Genomic DNA, 18516 nt, shown 5'->3' on the forward strand with positions numbered 1-18516 from the left:
AAGCGTTGAACATGTGTACATGTCAAATAAAATCTAAGTTATTTGTCACATGCACATGATTCATGAGTGCACAATGCTGGGGATGGTTACTTGCATACAGTATTCGCATGGTAGCAATATCAAAAACAGAAATTGTCCAGGTAAAAACTATTTTCTAAATAAACATTTTATAATTATTAGATTACGCTTAACCAGACACACTTGTCTAAATTGAAGGGTCATGTGAAAGAAATGCTATAACCACCCCCCAGCCACATCTAGCTAAGTGGATGGGTCACTATTGTCCAGACATGTACACATGTTCATGAATTACAATAGATAGCCATAATCACCCCCAGACACACCTAGCTATCTTGATGGGTCATGTAATCATCTGGCGAAGTGGAGTCATTTGTTTAGACCGGCATAATCCCAACTCATACTACTGCCACCAATACAAACTGATTGTCATAGCAGTAGTATGAATCTGCAGGCAGCTAAAGCTAACCAATTAGGTTCAACGTTAGCTAGCTAGCTAACATGAGGCTATAACTAGCAATGCAAATGGATTTCTGATTCGTATAATATTACTACACAGATCATACACGTAACTTTAGCTAGCGAGCCAGCAAGCTAATGTTCTCTAGCTAGCGAACAGTACGCTCTAACTTGCAATGAAAACCACTTTCTGACAAAAATGTAAAGCGTACAATATCTGAGAATGTAGCTAGACTCTTACCTGTACACATGCATGAACGCATCATGTTTTGTTTGTAGCTACATCTTGTTTGGCCAGCATTGCGTCAAATCACTCCGGTTCACACTTATCGTGGCATGTGCAGAAAGTAGCCCATCACAACTTTTCCAACTGATCTGTCGATAGCTCCTGCTAAATTAAGAGCATCAATGTTGTTGAGAAAAGGTAGAAAAACTTTTGTCGTTTTTGATGGCTAACGTTATATCTTTCAAAAAGGCCACAGTTGAAAGGATTATCAAAGCATACTGAGCAGCTCACATTATAGACAGAAGCAAGCTACATGGTAGACCAATCCAAATTCATCTACCGGCATGTCCAGCCCAACCATTATCTCAGCCAATCATGGCTAGTGGGAAGATTCCTGTCTTTTTACATGGCTAAACCAACTAGGCTCGTAATTTAACAATTTTATTTGTATTTACAGAAGGAATGCACATTTCTTATTAAGGCACATTAAAGTTCATATGTTCCAGAAGGCATTTCTGCCAAAAAACGCATTTTGATTAAAAAAAACGATTACAAAAAGTTTAAATGCCTCTCCAGTGAAGTAGTGACATGCAACATAGGCTTAGCTTCCTGAAACAGGTCACAATTATGACTACTAACTGTTGGGTAACATCCAAATCTATATATATTACATATATACATTATGATTCATTTTTTATATTTTTATGAGCTGCATTCAAATGATAACAGTGGGAAAAGTACTTTTTTGTCTCAGAACAACTGTATACTTCTGGTTTATAGCATAGTGAGTGATTGAAGTGTCTTTTCAAGGCGAAACACACCATTGTTCCCCTAACAATCCACAATCTCACTAAGGAAGTGATACACAGGACACAAATACAATGCCCAATGTGGCTGCCCAACCCAGACAACCGAACTGTGGCTCCACAAGCAGTGGGACATTTTTATTATGTGCTCTGAAATACCCAGCCTCCCCCACTGCAGTCCCCATGACCACACACACAAATACACCTCATGTACGCACACACATACAAACACACACACACACACACACACACTTCAAAATGTCTATTACTACTGTGGTGGAAAGTAACACAGGCCCAATTAAAGAAGTATTAACCCATAACAGTCATATGAAGACAACGGTTAAAGGGAAGTTGATCTAAGGCTCCACAGACAATGGCTAAAACCAGGCACCTTTACAGATCTAAGGCAAGGATGGAAATTCGACTATGATGATTATAAATGTAGTTCTAAATGACATTTTCCACATTTTGTTACGGTAAAGCCTTATTCTAAAATGTATTAAATCATTTTTTCCCCTCATCAATCTACACACAATAATAACAATAATAATGACATAAAGAGGTTTTTAGACATTTTTGCTCATTTATAAAAATTTTAAAATGAAATACCACATTTACATAAGCACCTTAGGAAACAATTACAGCCTCAAGTCTTGGGTATGACGCTGCAAGCTTGGCACACCTGTATTTTGGGAGTTTCTCCCATTCGTCTCTGCAGATCCTCTCAAGCTTTTCTCAGGTTGGATGGGGAGCGTCGCTGCACAGCTATTTTCAGCTCTCCAGAGATGTTCGATCGGGTTCAAGTTCTGGCTCTGGCTGGGCCACTCAAGGACATTCAGAGACTTGTCCCGAAGCCACTCCTGCGTTGTCTCGGCCGTCTGCTTATGGTTGTTGTCCTGTTGGAAGGTGAACCTTCGCCCCCAGTCTGAGATCCTGAGCGCTCTGAAGCAGGTTTTCATCAAGGATCTCTCAGTACTTTGCTCCGTTCATCTTTCCCTCGATCCTGACTAGTCTCCCAGTCCCTGCCGCTGAAAAACATCCCCACAGCATGATGCTGCCACCACCATCCTTCACCATAGAGACGGTATTGGCCAGGTGATGAGCGGTGCCTGGTTTCCTCCAGACGTGACGCTTGAATACTTACGTAAATAAGGTATTTCTGTTTTTATTTTGAATTAATTTTCAAAAACTTCTAAAAACCTGTTTTCGCTTTGTCATTATGGGCTATTGTGTGTAGATTGATGAGGGAAAAAAATATTGAATACATTTTCAAATAAGGCTGTAACGTAACAAAATGTGGAAAAAGTCAAGGGGTCTGAATACTTTACGAATGCGCTTTGTATATACAGTACGAGTCAAAAGTTTGGACACACCTACTCATTCAAGGGTTTTTCTTTATTTTTACTATTTTCCACATTGTATAATAATACTGAAGACATCAAAACTATTAAATAACACATATGGAATCATGTAGTAACCAAAAAAAGTGTTAAACAAATCAAAATATATTTTATATTTGAGATCCTTCAAAGTAGTCACCCTTTGCCTTGATGACAGCTTTGCACACTCTTGGCATTCTCTCAACCAGCTTCATGAGGAATGCTTTTTCAACAGTCTTGAAGGAGTTCCCACATATGCTGAGCACTTGTTGGCTGCTTTTCCTTCACACTGCGGTCCAACTCATCCCAAACCATCTCAATTGTGTTGAGGTCAGGTGATTTTGTAGGCGAGGTCATCTGATGCAGCACTCCATCACCCTCCTTGGTCAAATAGCCCTTACACAGCCTGGAGGTGTGTTGGGTCATTGTCCTGTTGAAAAACATATGATAGTCTTACTAAGCGCAAAGCAGATGGGATGACTGATACTGTACATATATATACACTAGTATACAAAATACTAAGAACACCTCTACTTTCAATGACATAGACTGACCAGGTAAATCCAAGTGAAAGCCATGATAGCTTATTGATGTCACTTGTTAAATCCACTTCAATCATTGGAGATGCAGGGGAGATGACAGGTTAAAGGTTTTTTAAGCCTTGAGACAATTGAGACATGGATTGTGTATGTGTGCCATTCAGAGGGTGAATGGGGAAGACAAGATTTAAGTGCCTTTGAACGGGGTATGGTAGTAGGTGCTAGGCGCACCAGTTTGTGTCAAGAACTACAACGACGCTTGGTTTTTCGCACTCAACAGTGTATCAAGAATGGTCCACCACCCAAAGGACATCCAGCCAACTTGACACAACTGTGGGAAGCATTGGAGTCAAAATGGCTCAGCACCCCTGTGGAATGCTTTCGACACCTTGTAGAGCTCCTGGAGCTCCTTAGCTGTTCCCCTCTGCTCTCTCAGTTCTCTAACTATAAACACAGATAAGAGGCATTTTAGCCCACATCGGTTTATTTGTCTTTTTTTCTTTGTCGATAAGATCACGAGGAGCACTACTTTTTGGCACTTTTCTGAGATTCTTTCCTCAACGTGCTGAAACCCAATCCATCAGGTCCCCTCGCTCTTCATTGTGGCTTTTCTTCAGGAGAGGCAAAAAGGGAAAGTGTTAATTGTTGAGAGTGAAAGAATATGAAAATGAATTGCAGGACTATTTTTACAAGTTTCCCAAGGATCTGAGATTGTGTTTGTCTGGGGACTCTTCCTATAGAACATCAGTTGTTCCTCTGAACAGTAAACACAGAGGCATTAAAAGCTTTACAACTGGTAATGTAAACATGGCGGTGAGGAGTACAATCACTTGACTCCATGGCACTGAGCTTTTCCTACAATGATTACTAATAGTCAAACTCGGAAGACAATCGGAATGCTACAGGAATTCCCCGGAATTCCCCTCCTCCTGTCGAGGTCCGGTCTTCTCTCTTATGATTCCATGTGGAGCTAACATTGAGCACAATGGACAGGCAGCTATTTACCCTATCAAAGCAAGGAAACATTACCTCGGCACAAAAATGTCAAAACCATAGGGAGAGGCCCTGGAAACAATTGCTACGGAAAATAAAACAGGTGTCACCCTCCAGAGAAAATATCGTATTGCACATGCAGCGGGTGTGTTGCTGTTGACAGCAGGGGTACACAAAACAGTAAAAGTCAGAATAATAAAGCAATAAAATAATGACACAAACTACAGTATACAGAATAGTAGGCATTATCTGTAATCCAATGAAACTCTACTGTATACAGTTACATTGTAAAATGAATGTGTCAGATATCGAACTTGATCCTGGGCATGTTGATTAATGATTGTTTGCATTTTATGGCTAGGCCTGACTACAAAGCACTAATACTATACTTTATTTTACATTACAGTTTCTTGTTTCACTTTCTCTCTATCCTACATTACTGGAGATGTTCTGATCAGCATTGGTGCGTGGGTAAAATCCCTGGGGAAGCTAATCCAGGAAAAAAAGCCATATTACAACCTGTTTTGTGATGATTGTGTTTGCTCTATAACGTGTTATGCCTTGACACCGTGATATATAGGACTAAGGCAGAGACAATAAGAAGACACAATGGCAGAATAAATTCAACCACACATTTGTTTCATTACAAAACCAGAGAGCAACATCTGTCTGGTAAAGTCCACTTAACATGTTGCATGTAGCAAACAGTTACATGACCTACAGCATGGTAAAGCAATGTTTACGACACGTTCGGACTACTAAACAACTATTGATTTAGATCCACGGAGAGTTACTGCAAGTCACAAAGAAAACAGGATCTGCCTCCACTATTTCAACTTCAACATCATCTAATCACCTATGCTTAGTCTAATACAGTGGGACATGAAAGATACCAAAAAAGTATTTAGTCCAATCAACGTAAGCTAAATATGATGTGGCTGTCCATGATTTCTGTGTGTGTGTGTGTGCACGTGCGTGCAAGTACAAAAAACATGTTGACTTACCCTACTTGTAGAGAAATACCAATACCATCCTCCTCTTTCATGTTGCCTAAACGGTCTATGACTCTGTCACACAGTGCACGCTTTTAGTCTTTGCTGTCCTAGGCTACCTGGTTAAACTACTTGCTCGCTAGCCTAACTTCCTTTCATGTTAACATTCGCATACTGCATCTAGCTACATGTTGAACTTCCATCCTCTCAGGCCAGGGGCACAATGTATGGATTTATGGTTGGATCAGAATCGCCGTTATAATAATTGCAGAGTATAGAGAATTAAGTAAAACCACAAGTAATAGACAGGTGAACAACAGACGACTGTGTTATATCAGTATAGACGACACAGCACAGCTTCCATACATCAGTCAGTCAGGTTTTACCCCAGACTTTGGTATAGAGGGCGTAATGACTGTGGGTCCCATGGGGGGCAGTGGGGACCAGAAACCCCTGCCCTCCAAAAGCATGTCTTTAATGTCTTTGTGTGGAAGGATTTGATACCCCTCAAGCCTTTAAATTAGACTACATTACATCCATTAGTCACATGAACCAGAAATATCTCCACAATGGGAGAGGGTATCCAGACACAGGTCAATTCTACTGATGACATATGAACTCACTGCCACCCAGTATCCTCCCAGCAAACAGTACAGTATAGCAAACACTTAAAAGGATATGGGAATACTTTCTGAGGCCTGAAGGTCAAAAAGGCAAGGCCCAGTGTTATCGTGTTCTGAGATCTCATCAGGAATAGCATTGTTAATACAGGGACATTTGTGTTGCATTGAGTGATGGGGTGGAAATGTACACTGTGAACTAGGAGGTGGTGGTAGAGGCTGAAGTGGCTTCAGGAAATGACACTTTCTACTGCAGATCTCAATCTGACAGAACACTGCCAGACATAACAATGTGGTGTTGAAACGAACCGGGACCGGTGCTGGGCTGGGTAGGTTCTCCTCCTGAGGCTGGTTCTGAGCAAAGGAGTGGTCTGGAGGGCTGGAGGCTCTGATAAGCACCTGCCATGATGCAGCACAGGAGGGACCACAACATAACCATTGTTCTGGGTAACACCCAGCCACCCACCCTGGATGATATCACTGAAGCCTATATCCTCTAGGGAGTCAGGGACTTTACTGGAGGTGCTGAAACACTCATTGGATTACTGTTCAAATCTAAAAAAGATAGTTAAGATGGAAAGATTATGAGTCACCGTCAGTGGGGGACCACTCTCTTCAAGGCCACTGTGTAAGACCTGGCTACAGTACCCACCCAGGATGCAGATATGAGAGGTGGGAGGGTGGGGGACGGGGGCAGAGGGGAGTTGCTACCTATGAGCTATATGGAGGTCCAGCACCACGGTCATTACCCTTACAGATACAAATTGCAGAGGCCATCTGTAGGACAACACACACAAACAGAGATGGGACAGCAACATGCCTGGACAGGACACTAACATGAGACAGGGAGTACTCCACAGTCCTTCATACACATGTACGCACACACGCACAAACACCAATTTTGAGGCCAATAATTTTGTTATTGTAGTGCATACACTATATATACAGTTGAAGTCGGTCGGTTTTAATGACTCCAACTTAGGTTGGAGTCATTAAAACTCGTTTTTCAACCACTCCAAAAATGTCTTGTTAACAAACTATAGTTTTGGCAAGTCGGTTAGGACATCTACTTTGTGCATGACACAAGTAATTTTTCCAACAATTGTTTACAGACAGATTATTTAACTTATAATTCACTGCATCACAATTCCAGTAGGTCAGAAGTTTACATACACTAAGTTGACTGTGCCTTTAAACAGCTTGGAAAATTCCAGAAAATTATGTCATGGCTTTAGAAGCTTCTGATAGGCTAATTGACATAATTTGAGTCAATTGGAGGTGTACCTGTGGATGTATTTCAAGGCCCACCTTCAAACTAAAAAGAAAATCAAAAGAAATCAGCCAAGACCTCAGAAAAAAAGTGTAGACCTCCACAAGTCTGGTTCATCCTTAGAAACAATTTCCAAATGCCTGAAGGTACCACATTCATCTGTACAAACAATAGTACGCAAGAATAAACACCATGGAACCACACAGCTATCATACTGCTCAGGAAGGAGACGCGTTCTGTCTCCTAGAGATGAACGTACTTTGGTGCAAAAAGTGCAAATCAATCCCAGAACAACAGCAAAGGACCTTGTGAAGATGCTGGAGGAAACGGGTACAAAAGTATCTATATCCACAGTAAAATGAGTCCTATATCAACATAACCTGAAAGGCCACTCAGCAAGGAAGAAGCCACTGCTCCAAAACCGCCATAAAAAAGACAGACTACAGTTTGCAACTGCACATGGGGACAAAGACAGTACTTTTTGGAGAAATGTCCTCTGGTCTGATGAAACTGATGAAAAATAGAACTGTTTGGCCATAATGACCATTGTTATGTTTGGAGGAAAAAGGGGGGGACTTGCAAGCTGAAGAACACCATCCCAACTGTGAAGCATGGGGGTGGCAGCATCATGTTGTGGGGGTGCTTTGCTGCATGAGGGACTGGTACACTTCACAAAATAGATGGCATCATGAGGTAAGAAAATGATGTGGATATATTGAAGCAACATCTCAAGACATCAGTCAGGAAGTTAAAGCTTGGTCACAAACGGGTCTTCCAAATGGACAATGACCCCAAGCATACTTCCAAAGTTGTGGCAAAATGGCTTAAGGACAACAAAGTCCAATTATTGGAGTGGCCATCACAAAGCCCTGACCTCAATCCTATAGAAACTATGTGGGCAGAACTGAAAAAGCGTGTGCAAGCAAGGAGGCCTACAAACCTGACTCAGTTACACTAGCTCTGTCAGGAGGAATGGGCCAAAATTCACCCAACTTATTGTGGGAAGCTTGTGGAAGGCTACCCGACACGTTTGACTCAAGTTAAACAATTTAAAGGCAATGATACCAAATACTAATTGAGTGTATGTAAACTTCTGACCCACTGGGAATGTGATGAAAGAAATAAAAGCTGAAATAAATAATTCTCTCTACCATTATTCTGATATTTCACATTCTTAAAATAAAGTGGTGATCCTAACACAGGGATTTTTTACAAGGATTAAATGTCAGGAATTGTGAGTTTAAATGTATTTGGTGTATGTAAACTTCCGACTTCAACTGTATTTACAAAAGTATGTGGACACCCTTTCAAATTAGTGCATTCGGCTATTTCAGCCACACCCGTTGCTGACAGGAGTATAAAATCGAGCTCACAGCCATGCAATCTCCATAGACAAACATAGGCAGTAGAATGGCCAAACTGAGGAGCTCAGTGACTTTCACCGTGGCACCATCATAGGATGTCACCTTTCCAACAAGTCAGTTTGTCAAATTTTTACCCTGATAGAGCTGCCCGGTCAACGGTAAGTGCTGTTATTGTGAAGTGGAAACGTCTAGGAGCAACAATGGCTCAGCCACGAAGTGGTAGGCCACACAAGCTCACAGAGCTGGAATGCCGAGTTCTGAAACGCATAGCGCGTAAACATTGCCTGTCCTCGGTTGCAACACTCACTACTGAGTTCCAAACTGCCTCTGGAAGCAACGTCAACACAATAACTATTTGTCAGGAGCTTCATGAAATGGGTTTGCATGGCCAAGAAGCCGCACACAAGCCTAAAATCTCCATGCACAATGCTAAGCATTGGCTGGAGTGGTGTAAAGCTTGCCGCCATTGGACTCTGGAGCAGTAGAAACGCTTCACCATCTGGCAGTCTGACGGACAAATCTGGGTTTGGCGGATGCCAGGAGAACGCTAATTGCCCGAATGCATAGTGCCAACTGTAAAGTTTGGTCTGGTGCTGTTTTTCATGGTTCGGGCTAGGCCCCTTAGTTCCAGTGAACTAAGTGGCTGAATGGAAGCAAGTCCCTGCAGCAATGTTCCAACATCTAGTGGAAAGCCTTCCCAGAAGAGTGGATGCTGTTATAGTAGCAAATTAATGCCCATGGTTTTGGAATGAGATGTTCGACGAGCAGGTTTCCACATACTTTTGGTCATGTTGTGTTTCTGCCTAAGGAATCTGCCTAAGGAATGGTGTGTGTGTGTTTCATGCAGCATACTGCTGGGATGGGTCGAACAGGCACTTCAAACACCTCCTGCCATCTCTACCGTGTGGCCTGTGAATAATGGGAACCTAATCAGAGAGGGGGGGATGTGGTCGTCTTTTGTGAGTGCTCTTCAAAGCGCTGGCCCTCCTATTTGTCCAAAGGAGCTCTTTGTAATGGAATCCTCCACTGTCATTTTGCCCCTTTTATTTTTAGGCAGGGCTATTGCTCTCATAACCCTCACATACCCCTAGGCTTTGTGTGCATGGACAGGGTCATTCTGAAACCCTCTGTCCCCCTCCTCCACATGCTGTGGTATAAAGTGATGTCTCACGCACAGACTCATGGCTAATTTCAGGCCTCACGGGGTCTGAACACTGCGTGGGCCCCCTTTACTTCAGATGGATTCTCAACTTCTGCTACATGCTGTTAATCCAATGGAATGGCCATGGTAGCTCTTGTGGTGCCTATGAGATACAACAGGGAGGCACAGATTCATATTATGTTATGTTAAGCAAGTATTTAAGGCAGGTTAGACTATGTGAGTGAGAAAGCTGTGACAAGTGCACCGCCAAGGATAAAGTCACTCCCTGATCTTATGTAACCATTTTGTGTGTGTGCATACGTGCCTGTCTGCGTGCTTATGCATGTGTGCATGGACACGCATGTGTGTGTCGAGTGAACACTTACTGACCCCAGTGCAGTCATGCGTAAGGTCACCCCACCCCACCCTGTTTCTCTGTTATATCTGACATGAGTAGATGAATTATAGATCAGACGCTTTAGCAGGTCTGTAACTCAATCTGTGGTACAGGAGGCAGGGCCAGAGGTACCAGCCAGAGGATCACGTGACCAAGAGGGAGAATAGCCATTGAGACAGCAGGACCCCTGAGGAGTGAAGACCAAAGACATATACATAACCTCAATCTAAGAAACAACTGATGACATGGTGTGTAATAATCATTTATATCTAAAAATGTGATATTTTGATCTAATCCAAAGCACGGCTCAATGCCTCAAAGGCAGGAGCAGACATGTACTGAGGGGTTGTTGAGCAAATATACTAGGACATGATTGGATTTGACTGAATACACAACCTACATTAAGCCTTCATTTCCTGTATAGGTCACACAGAGTACTAAACTGGGATTAACAAGTTAACTAGAGAGATACCTGACAGGATCTGTGAAAGAACATCAAATACTTTCACATTTCTCATTCAGACACATGGCTTTGGAGCTTGGAGTTTGAACTTTTGGAATTATTCCAATGGTTCCATTGTACCGATCGAGCTAAACCAAACACAACTCAACTATTTGACAGTATTCAACCCATGTATTTGTCCCAGGTCGGATATTTGCATTCACTGCTATATGATAAATCATCTTAACACCTCTGAGAGACAGGAGGAGCAGCAGTAATGAATCATCTGAAAAGATGTGTCAAACTACCGCTGAAGAGGTAACATTCATTATCACTTTCCCCTTCTCAGAGACCGTGTGGTGGAGGGACTCAATGACTTGAACACCAGGGCTGTATAGGAGCAGCTAATCAACGGTGTATCTGATTTGCACCTGCCATAGAATCATATACACGCATGCATTCACACGTAAGAAACAGACACAGAGAAACACATACCATTTGTCTCCTAAGAGGATCTAGTCGCCCTGGCTCTGTGACCACTAGCTAATTAAACATTAAGCTGAACAGGTTCCCTGCAGGAGTACAGACCTCCTTCCCCCCTCTACTACTCTCTCCTCTACCTCCTCCACTTCTCTTCAGTTCCCTCCTTTTCTCTTCTATTCCCTAATTTCCTTTAATTTCCATTTAGCTGTGCAGGTAGTATATTAAAACCTCAAATTAAGAAAGTTAGAGCCTATAATCGGGTCAGTCCAGCACTCCATTTTATCACTATCGCAGACAGGAAGTAAAATCCAGGACTGTATAGTATTTACCCAGAGAAGCTCTGAGATGAATGGCTGCTGTGTTGTGACAGACTGAACTGGATCTCTGATGACATGGATGCAGAGTGCCTGGTGGTCCAGCCTGGTCTCATAGACTAGACGGAACATAGTAAATGTAAATTCTAAACTTTCAAATTAGTATGTTAAGTTACGTTTGGTATGGTTAAATAGGACAGATGGTTACTTAAGGTAAAAACGAAAGTAAGGTGGTTGGATAGGCGTATAATGCGAATGTCTAGATATCCAAAGGTTGCAAGTTTGAATCTCATCACGGACAGCTTTAGAATTTTAACTAATTAGCAACTTTTCAACTACTTACTACTTTCTACCCCTTCAACTACTTAGCATGTTAGCTAACCCTTCCCCTAACCTTAACCCTATCACCTAACCCTTCCCCTAACCCTTTAACCTAACTCCTAAACTTAACCCTAACCCCTAATCCTAAGCCCTAGCCAAATTAACGTTAGCCACCTAGCCACCTAGCTAGAAATCGTAAGATATCATATGTTTAGCAAATCGTAACATAATGTACGTTTTGGAAATTTGTAACACATAATACGAATTGTAATTCATAACATATCATACGAAATGGGTGATGGACATCCACAAATTAATACATAAGTTACAAAACGTCGTCGATTTTCGTACAGAATAATACCAGATGCTCTGAGACCAGGTTGGGTGGTCTGACTTGGGAACTGAATGAATGGTGGTGGATAAAAACATTGACTTTGGTCAATGTGGTACCACAGTGCCACCTGATGGAGATATTGCAAAAGAGAGAAAAGAATAACAAATGGATAACATTGTGACAATGTGTAAAAGTAGAAGTCTGCACCTAGATAAAGTGCTGACTACATGCTTTGGCTCAGTAAATCATCATCAGTGCTACCACTGTGAACATACAATATCACCCGACATAGAATGAATGTACACACTCCTCTCCATATCCCGGTAAAAATCTGTCATTCTGCCCCTGAGCAAGGCAGTTAACCCGCTGTTCCCTGGGCGCCGAAGACGTGGATGTCGATTAAGGCAGCCCCCCCGCACCTCTCTGATTCAGAGGGGTTGGGTTAAATGCGAAATACACATTTCAGATAAATTCATTCAGTTGGACAACTGACTAGGTATCCCTCATTCCCTTTCCCTTTCCTGTAGAATCTTAAGGCACCACACTCATAATCTCCTATAATCTCATTCATTGACAGCTCTAATTGCGGAAGACCCCTCGTTTGCTTTGAGGCAGCAGCATGTGACTGATCTCCTCCCTATGTATGTGCTCTCTTCATCTCCTTCCTTGAACTCCTGTCTTCTTCTTCTCTCAGGTCTGTGAAGGTCACGTCAATCCCCCGTGTCCCGTCTCGTCACAGAGCCTCCCCTTCATCCTCACAACCCCAGTCAGGAGGCCCATTAGCAGCCTGCAGACAGCAAGACAGGAGTCTGGCAGACACTTTACTGATCAGATTATGACTAAAATTGCATTAGTCTGGGTAGGAGTGTGGAGAGTGTTGACTGACCACCGTACTTCCCCAGAATTTTCCTCTGCAGAGGGGAGATATTGATTGAATATCTACAATAAAGAAGGGAAAAGTACGCTATTAATTTCTCAGCTCAGTACCACTTTTTACCACTGGGAGGGGATAGAAAACTTGTTTTGATTATACAAATAACCAAATTCTTCACATTATGAGGTTAGCAGAGGACATCGAGCAAAACATAGTTTTTCTTTCCATAGTTCCCTGGGCAAGGTTCCCAGAATCAACTGAACCAGTGTAGGTGTGACTAATCGGATAAAGCCTAGATTACATCCTAGATCAGATGGGCCCTGTCACTTGTTGCTTGTTGTTCTGGGCAGCATTGTACACAGAGAAACACTGGAGTTGGGGAGTGGACAGGATACGGATGTGTGTGGTTTGCCCATCCTCTTCACCTCTTCATAGTGACCTCAGTCAAACCAATATGGTTAGAAGGAGGGTGTACTGTACAGGCTTGGCATTGGGTTCCATTCTTTGGCACTGTGACTTCCTGCTGGGGAGGAATATAAAGCTACAATGTTTTCAGTGTCAATTGTCATGAATTCAAAAGGAGATTTCACAAGAAAAATGTAGCCGCTGGCTCAGAAAGAACACTCCTGCTGCACCCATTTACTGTAACTGTTCAGTATGGCAGGCAGTGAAATACAAAGCCATTACATTACAGGTACGTTATATATACAAAAGTATGTGGGCACCCCTTCAAATTAGTGGATTCGGCTATTTCAGCCACATCCGTTGCTGACAGGTGTACAGTGCATTCGGAAAATATTCAGACCCCTTGACTTTTTTCACATTTTGTTACATCACAGCCTTATTCTAAAATGGATTCAATAGTTGTTTTTCCCTCATCAATCTACACACAATGTGACAAATGACAAAGCAAAACTGTTAAAAAAAAAACTGAAATATCACATTTACATAAGTATTCAGACCCTTTACTCAGTACTTTGTTGAAGCACCTTTGGCAGCGATTAGAGCCTCGAGTCTCCTAGGGTATGACGTTACAAGCTTGGCACACCTGTATTTGGGGAGTTTCTCCTATTCTTCTCTGCAAATCCACTCAAACTCTGTCAGACTGGATGGGGAGCGTTGCTCATCGCTATTTTCAGATCTCTCCAGAGATGTTCGATCAGGTTCAAGTCCGGGCTCTGGCTAGGACATCGAAGACATTCAGTGACTTGTCCCGAAGCCACTGCTGCGTTGTCTTGGCTGTGTGCTTAGCGTCATTGTCTTGTTGGAAGATGAGGTCACCAGTCTGAGGTCCTGAGCGCTCTGGAGCAGTTTTTCATCAAGGATCTCTCTGTACTTTGCTCAGTTCATCTTTTCCTCGATCCTGACTAGTCTCCCAGTCCCTGCCACTGAAAAACATCCTCACAGCATGCTGCCACCACCATGCTTCACCGTAGGGATGGTGCCAGGTTTCCTCCAGACGTGACGGTTGGCATTCAGGCCAGAGTTCAATCTTGGTTTCATCAGACCAGAGAATCTTGTTTCTCATGGTCTGAGAGTCCTTTAGGTTTCTTTTGGCAAACTCCAAGCAGACTGTCATGTACCTTTTACTGAGGAGTAGCTTCCTTCTGGCCACTCAACCATAAAAGCCTGATTGGTGGAGGGCTGCAGAGATGGTTGTCCTTCTGGAAGGTTCTCCCATCTCCACAGAGGAACTATGGAGCTCTGTCAGAGTGACCATCAGGTTCTTGGTCACCTCCCTGACCAAGGCCCTTCTCCCTCGATTGCTCAATTTGGCTGGGCGGCCATCTCTAGGAAGAGTCTTGGGGGTTCCAAACTTCTTCCATTTAAGAATGATGGAGTCCACTGTGTTCTTGGGGACCTTCAATGTTGCAGAAATGTTTTGATACCCTTCCCCAGATCTATGCCTCGACACAATCCTGTCTCGGAGCTCTACGGATAATTAATTCTACCTCATGGCTTGTTTTCTTCTCTGACATGCACTGTCAACTGTGGGACCTTATATAGACAGGTGTGTGCCTTACCAAATCATGTCCAATCAATTTAATTTACCACAGGTGGACTCCAATCAAGTTGTAGAAACATCTCAAGGATGATCAATGGAAACAGGATGCACCTGAGCTCAATTTCAAGTCTTATAGCGAAGGGTCTGAATACTTATGGGGTATTGTGTGTAGAATGATAAGGATTTTTTTTTAATCCATTTTAGAATAAGGTTGTAACGTAACAAAATGTGGAAAAAGTCAAGGGGTTTGAATACTTTTCCGAATGCACTGTATGAAATCAAGCACACAGCCATGCAATCTTCATTGACAAACATTGGCAGTTGAATGGCCTGACTAAAGAGCTAAGTGACTTTCAACGTGGTACCGTCATAGGATGCCACATTTCCAACAAGTCAGTTTGTCAAATTTCTGCTCTGCTAGAGCTGCCCCAGTCAACTATACGGGCTGTTATTGTGAAGTGGAAACATCTAGGAGCAACAATGGCTCAGCCGCGAAGTGGTATGCCACACAAGCTCACAGAATGGGACCGCCGAGTACTGAAATGCATAGCGTCTGTCCTCAGTTGCAAAACTCACTACCAGGTTCCATGACCGTGCAGCCGCACACAAGTCTAAAATCACCATGCGCAATGGCAAGTGTTGGCTGGAGTGGTGTTAAGCTCGCCGCCATTGGACTCTGGAGCAGTGTTAACACGTTCTCTGGAATGATGAATCACATGTTACCATCTGGCAGTCCAATGGACTAATGTGGGTTTAATGGATGCCAAGAGAACACTACCTGCCCAAATGAATAGTGTCAACTGTAAAGTTTGGTGGATGAGGAATAATGGTCTGGGGTTGTTTTTCATGGTTCGGGCTAGGCCCCTTGTTTCCAGTGAAGGGAAAACTTTACGCTACAGCATACAATTGACTTCTTGACGATTCTGTGCTTCCAACTTTGTGGCAACAGTTTGGGGAAGGCCCTTTCCTGTTTCAGCATGACGATGCCCCACCGCGCCCCATGCACGAAGCAAGGTGCATACAGAAATGTTTTGTCGAGATCGGTGTGGAAGAACTTGACTGGCCTGCACAAAGCCCTGACCTCAACCTCCTTAAACATTTTTGGGAGGAATTGGAACGCAGACTGCGAACCAGGCCTAATCGCCCAACATTAGTACCCGACCTCACTAACGCTCTTGTGGCTGAATGGAACCAAGCCCCTGCATCCGTGTTGCAACATCTAGTGGAAAGCCTTCCCAGAAGAGCGGAGGCTGTTATAGCAGGAAATAATGCCCATGATTTTGGAATGAGATTTTCAACTAGCAGGTGTCCACATACATTTGTAGTGTGTGACTATAGAGGAAGTTCAACCAGACACTCAGGGAGGGATGCAGTGATCATTTGTAAGCCCTGTAAAGAGCATCTGTTTCCACCAGCTCTCTGAAACAGAGATCTAACATACTGTCCTCTATTTTCATCAGGCTGATTGCTCATGGTGATTTTCAGGCAGAGCTCTATGAGGGCATGGGTAATACAATAACACCATCTTTTAACTACAGTCAGTAAAGCATTTCAAATTGGATGAGGGTGTCTGCTTGGAATCTACTAGCAGAATCTGCATATAGAGATAATGGAGGAGAAATCTAAAGTTTTAGAGATGGGGGAAAGGCAGCAGCAGAAAATCAGGAACACACTGGGAAGAAACATCTGCATAAACTGCATGAATATGAATTTTAATGACAATGAAGTCACACAAAGGAAAGGGAAGTAAAAACTAAATCCATTGAAGAGTTAATATGGAAATGAAAACAGTGATAGATGGAGTATCTGGTGGGGGAAACTCAGCACTGTCAATCTACCCAGCATGCACTCTGAGAGAGACAGCGCTGGGAGTGCTCAAAAAACACGTTTTCTAAACTCTATGTTAAATTCCTCAAGTCCCTTCATCCCCCAGCCCAGCCTGCACCACATTGCTGGAGTTGGAGGTTAAGGAAGTAAAATGCTACTTCTCTGAAAATTGTACAAACAAACATGCATAATGCAACCTTACGGGTTTACCACACCACCATGTGAAATCCTGTATATTCAAACAGAACTGGCCCATACTGTTTATACAGTGGCAGGTTCACCAACTGCTATCTGAGGAAACAGGGAGGACTCATTAACCGTTATAATGGCCCTCCTCTCTCTCCGAGAGCTCCCCAGAGCCTAGTCAACCATCTCTTAATAAGCACCGCCAATAGAGTGATCCTCCCCTCACCTGACTAACGATCCCCTCACCTGACTAACGATCCCCTCACCTGACTAACGATCTAATGGATCACGTTTCTTTATGCATGAGCTCTCCACCCTGCTTTCAGGAGCTGAGACAAATATTGTCTATTATTTTTTTTTTATATATTTTTTTTTCACCTTTATTTAACCAGGTAGGCTAGTTGAGAACAAGTTCTCATTTGCAACTGCGACCTGGCCAAGATAAAGCATAGCAGTGTGAACAGACAACACAGAGTTACACATGGAGTAAACAATAAACAAGTCAATAACATGGTAGAAAAAAAGAGAATCTATATACAATGTGTGCAAAAGGCATGAGGTAGGCAATAAATCGAATAATTACAATTTAGCAGATTAACACTGGAGTGATAAATCATCAGATGATCATGTGCAAGAAGAGATACTGGTGTGCAAAAGAGCAGAAAAGTAAATAAATAAAAGCAGTATGGGGGTGAGGTAGGTAAATTGGGTGGGTAGTTTACAGATGGACTATGTACAGCTGCAGCGATCGGTTAGCTGCTCGGATAGCAGATTTTTAAAGTTGTTAAAGATAAAAGTCTCCAACTTCAGAGATTTTTGCAATTCGTTCCAGTCGCAGGCAGCAGAGAACTGGAAGGAAAGGCGTCCAAATGAGGTTTTAGCTTTAGGGATGATCAGTGAGATACACCTGCTGGAGCGCGTGCTGCGGGTGGGTGTAGCCATCGTGACCAGTGAACTGAGATAAGGCGGCACTTTACCTAGCATAGCCTTGTAGATGACCTGGAGCCAGTGGGTCTGACGACGAACATGTAGCGAGGGCCAGCCGACTAGGGCATACAGGTCGCAGTGGTGGGTCGTATAAGGTGCTTTAGTAACAAAACGAATGGCACTGTGATAAACTGCATCCAGTTTGCTGAGTAGAGTGTTGGAAGCTATTTTGTAGATGACATCGCCGAAGTCGAGGATCGGTAGGATAGTCAGTTTTACTAGGGTAAGTTTGGCGGCGTGAGTGAAGGAGGCTTTGTTGCGGAATAGAAAGCCGATTCTTGATTTGATTTTGGATTGGAGATGTTTGATATGAGTCTGGAAGGAGAGTTTGCAGTCTAGCCAGACACCTAGGTACTTATAGATGTCCACATATTCTAGGTCGGAACCGTCCAGGGTGGTGATGCTAGTCGGGCGTGCGGGTGCAGGCAGCGAACGGTTGAAAAGCATGCATTTGGTTTTACTAGCGTTTAAGAGCAGTTGGAGGCCACGGAAGGAGTGTTGTATGGCATTGAAGCTCGTTTGGAGGTTAGATAGCACAG

The 18516-nt window shown here is 43.0% G+C and overlaps 2 long non-coding RNA genes across 2 annotated transcripts; one reads left to right on the plus strand and one right to left on the minus strand.

The window, feature by feature from the left end:
- Positions 1–2885: 2885 nt before the first annotated feature.
- On the minus strand, positions 2886–11470 carry LOC139563616 (uncharacterized). Its single transcript, XR_011672599.1, has 2 exons — positions 11142–11470; positions 2886–3318 (listed from the first exon to the last, which is right to left on the minus strand). It is a non-coding gene; the product is annotated as an uncharacterized lncRNA (long non-coding RNA).
- On the plus strand, positions 10834–13065 carry LOC139563617 (uncharacterized). Its single transcript, XR_011672600.1, has 2 exons — positions 10834–10964; positions 12793–13065. It is a non-coding gene; the product is annotated as an uncharacterized lncRNA (long non-coding RNA).
- Positions 13066–18516: the final 5451 nt, after the last annotated feature.

The sequence above is a fragment of the Salvelinus alpinus genome, chromosome 34, assembly GCF_045679555.1.
Source record: "Salvelinus alpinus chromosome 34, SLU_Salpinus.1, whole genome shotgun sequence".
NCBI lineage: Eukaryota > Metazoa > Chordata > Actinopteri > Salmoniformes > Salmonidae > Salvelinus > Salvelinus alpinus.